Below are 4827 nucleotides of genomic sequence, written 5' to 3'. Positions count from 1 at the left end.
TATATATATATATATATATATATATATAGTGGTTTTCTTAGTGGTTTTCATGCACAAGACCAGGTTATAGTGATGTGTGATTTGAATGTAAAGGTGAGTAATGTGGCAGTTGAGGGAATAATTGGTATACTTGGGGTGTTCAGTGTTGTAAATGGAAATGGTGAAGACCTTGTAGATTTATGTGCTGAAAAAGGACTGGTGATTGGGAATACCTGGTTTAAAAAGTGAGATATACATAAGTATACGTATGTAAGTAGGAGAGATGGCCAGAGAGCGTTATTGGATTACGTGTTAATTGACAGGCGCGCGAGAGAGAGACTTTTGGATGTTAATATGCTTAGAGGTGGAACTGGAGGGATGTCTGATCATTATCTTGTGGAGGCTAAGGTGAAGACTTTTATGGGTTTTCAGAAAAGAAGAGTGAATGTTGGGGTGAAGAGGGTGGTGAGAGTAAGTGAGCTTGGGAAGGAGACTTGTGTGTGGAAGTACCAATAGAGACTGAGTACAAAATGGAAAAAGGTAAGAACAATGGAAGTATGGGGAGTGGGGGAGGAATGGGATGTATTTAGGGAATCAGTGATAGAGTGCGCAAAAGATGCTTGTGGGATGAGAAGCCTAGGAGGTGGGTTGATTAGAAAGGGTAGTGAGTGGTGGGATGAAGAAGTAAGATTATTAGTGAAAGAGAAGAGTGAGGCATTTGGGTGATTTTTGTAGGGAAAAAATGCAATTGAGTGGGAGATGTATAAAAGAAAGAGACAGGAGGTCAAGAGAAAGGTGCAAGAGGTGAAAAAGATGGCAAATGAGAGTTGGGGTGAGAGAGTATCATTAAATTTTAGGGAGAATAAAAAGATGTTCTGGAAGGAGGTAAATAAAGTCCGTAAGACAAGGGAGCAAATGGGAACTTCAGTGAAGGGCGCTAATGGGGAGGTGATAACAAGGAGTGGTGATGTGAGAAGGAGATGGAGTGAGTATTTTGAAGGTTGGTTGAATATGTTTGATGATAGCGTGGCAGATATAGGGTGTTTTGGTCGAGGTGGTGTGCAAAGTGAGAGGGTTAGGGAAAATGATTTGGTAAACAGAGAAGAAGTAGTAAAACCTTTGCGGAAGATTAAAGCCGGTGAGGCAGCAGGTTTGGATGGTATTGCAGTGGAATCTATTAAAAAAGGGGGTGACTGTATTGTTGACTGGTTGGTAAGGTTATTTAATGTATGTATGACTCATGGTGAGGTGCCTAAGGATTGGCGGAATACGTGCATAGAGCCATTGTACAAAGGCAAAGGGGATAAGAGAGAGTGCTCAAATTACAGAGGTATAAGTTTGTTGAGTATTCCTGGTAAATTATATGGGAGGGTATTGATTGAGAGGGTGAAGACATGTACAGAGCATCAGATTGAGGAATAGCAGTGTGGTTTCAGAAGTGGCAGAGGATGTGTGGATCAGGTGTTTGCTTTGAAGAATGTATGTGAGAAATACTTAGAAAAGCAAATGGATTTCTATGTAGCATTTATGGATCTGGAGAAGGCATATGATAGAGTTGATAGAGATGCTCTCTGGAAGGTATTAAGAATATATGGTGAGGGAGGCAAGTTGTTAGAAGCAGTGAAAAGTTTTTATCGAGGATGTAAGGCATGTGTACGTGTAGGAAGAGAGGAAAGTGATTGGTTCTCAGTGAATATAGGTTTGCGGCAGGGGTGTGTGATGTCTCCATTGTTGTTAATTTGTTTTTGGATGGGGCTGTTAGGGAGGTGAATGCAAGAGTTTTGGAAAGAGGGGCAAGTATGAAGTCTGTTGTGGATGAGAGAGCTTGGGAAGTGAGTCAGTTGTTGTTCGCTGATGATACAGCGCTGGTGGCTGATTCATGTGAGAAACTGCAGAAGCTGGTGACTGAGTTTGGTAAAGTGTGTGAAAAAAGAAAGTTAAGAGTAAATGTGAATAAGAGCAAGGTTATTAGGTACAGTAGGGTTCCGGGTCAAGTCAATTGGGAGGTAAGTTTGAATGGAGAAAAACTGGAGGAAGTAAAGTGTTTTAGATATCTGGGAGTTGATCTGGCAGCGGATGGAACCATGGAAGCGGAAGTGAATCATTGGGTGGGGGAGGGGGCGAAAATCCTGGGAGCCTTGAAGAATGTTTGGAAGTCGAGAACATTATCTCGGAAAGCAAAAATGGGTATGTTATAAGGAATAGTGGTTCCAACAATGTTGTATGGTTGCGAGACGTGGGCTATGGATAGAGTTGTGCGCAGGAGGGTGGATTTGCTGGAAATGAGATGTTTGAGGACAATGTGTGGTGTGAGGTGGTTTGATCGAGTAAGTAATGTAAGGGTAAGAGAGATGTGTGGAAATAAAAAGAGCGTGTTTGAGAGAGCAGAAGAGGGTGTTTTGAAATGGTTTGGGCACATGGAAAGAATGAGTGAGGAAAGATTGACCAAGAGGATATATGTGTCGGAGGTGGAGGGAAAGAGAAGTGGGAGACCAAATTGGAGGTGGAAAGATGGAGTGAAAAAGATTTTGAGTGATCGGGGCCTGAACATGCAGGAGGGTGAAAGGCGGGCAAGGAATAGATGAATTGGATCGATATGGTATACCGGGGTTGTCGTGCTGTCAGTGGATTAAATCAGGGCATGTGAAGCGTCTGGGGTAAACCATGGAAAGTTGTGTGGGGCCTGGATGTGGGAAGGGAGCTGTAGTTTCGGGCATTATTACATGACAGCTAGAGACTGTGTGTGAACGAATGGGACCTTTGTTGTCTTTTCCTAGCGCTACCTCGAACACATGAGGGGGAGGGGGATGGTATTCCATGTGTGGCGAGGTGGCGATGGGAATGAATAAATTCAGACAGTGTGAATTGTGTGCATGGGTATATATGTACGTGTCTGTCTGTGTATATATATGTGTACATTGAGATGTATAGGTATGTATATTTGCGTGTGTGGACGTGTATGTATATACATGTGTATGGGTTTGGGCTGGGCCATTTCTTTGGTCTGTTTCCTTGCGCTATCTCGCAAACGCGGGTAACAGCGACAAAGCAAAATAAATATAAGATGTATATATATATATATAATACAAACCTCCAACAGCCAGGATCGAACCTGGGACCCCTTGTGCAAGAGGCAGGCATGCTAACCGCTCGGCTAAGGGACTGTATAATAGGAAACAACTATTCGAAATGCTAAGTACTCGAATACCCTTCGTCTCACAGTGGTGAGGAACGGGTCTATCGGTTGTTTCCGAAAATAACACATACCCAGCTGATAGCGTTTTACCGAACCTGACTGTACAACGCGGAGTTATATGAATACGAATAAAGTGTATATGAACGCGCACCTTCATAGAACATACAAACCTCCAATAGCCAGGATCGAATCTGGGACCCCTTGTGCAAGTGGCAGGCATGCTAACCGCTAGGCTAAGGAAACAATGGTGAGCAACGGGGTCTATCGGTTGTTTCCGAACAGAGCACACACACACACACATATATATATATATATATATATATATATATATATATATATATATATATATATATATATATATATATATATTTTTTTTTTTTTTTCTTTTTTTCTTGCTTTGTCGTTCTCTCCCGCGTTTGCGAGGTAACGCAAGGAGACAGACGAAAGAAATGGCCCAACTCACCCCCATACACATGTATATACATACGTCCACACACGCAAATATACATACCTACACAGCTTTCCATGGTTTACCCCAGACGCTTCACATGCCCTCATTCAATCCAATGACAGCACGTCAACCCCGGTATACCACATCGATCCAATTCACTCTATTCCTTGCCCTCCTTTCACCCTCCTGCATGTTCAGGCCCCGATCACACAAAATCTTTTTCACTCCATCTTTCCACCTCCAATTTGGTCTCCCACTTCTCCTCGTTCCCTCCACCTCCGACACATATATCCTCTTGGTGAATCTTTCCTTACTCATTCTCTCCATGTGCCCAAACCATTTCAAAACATCCTCTTCTGCTCTCTCAACCACGCTCTTTCTATTTCCACACATCTCTCTTACCCTTACGTTAATTACTCGATCAAACCACCTCACACCACACATTGTCCTCAAACATCTCATTTACAGCACATCCATCCTCCTGTGCACAACTCTATCCATAGCCCACGCCTCGCAACCATACAACATTGTTGGAACCACTATTCCTTCAAACATACCCATTTTTTCTTTCCGAGATAATGTTCTCGACTTCCACACATTCTTCAAGACTCCCAGGATTTTCGCCCACCCTATGATCCACTTCTGCTTCCATGGTTCCACCCGCTGCCAGATCTAATCCCAGATATCTAAAACACTTTACTTCCTCCAGTTTTTCTCCATTCAAACTTACCTCCCAATTGACTTGACCCCCAATCTCACTGTACCTAATAACCTTGCTCTTATTCACATTTACTCTTAACTTTCTTCTTTCACACACTTTACCAAACTCAGTCACCAGATTCTGCAGTTTCTCACATGAATCAGCCACCAGCGCTGTATCATCAGCGAACAACAACTGACTCACTTCCCAAGCTCTTTCATCCCCAACAGACTTCATACTTGCCCCTCTTTCCAAAACTCTTGCATTCACCTACCTAACAAACCCATCCATAAACAAATTAAACAACCATGGAGACATCAAACACACCTGCCGCAAACCTACATTCACTGAGAACCAATCACTTTCCTCTCTTCCTACACGTACACATGCCTTACATCCTCGATAAAAACTTTTCACTGCTTCTAACTACTTGCCTCCCACACCATATATTTTTAATACCTTCCACAGAGCATCTCTATCAACTCTATCATATGCCTTCTC

The sequence above is a fragment of the Panulirus ornatus genome, chromosome 19 (genome assembly GCF_036320965.1).
Source record: "Panulirus ornatus isolate Po-2019 chromosome 19, ASM3632096v1, whole genome shotgun sequence".
Taxonomy (NCBI): domain Eukaryota; kingdom Metazoa; phylum Arthropoda; class Malacostraca; order Decapoda; family Palinuridae; genus Panulirus; species Panulirus ornatus.
The sequence above is the reverse complement of the archived record's forward strand: the minus strand, read 5'-3'. Positions refer to the sequence as shown.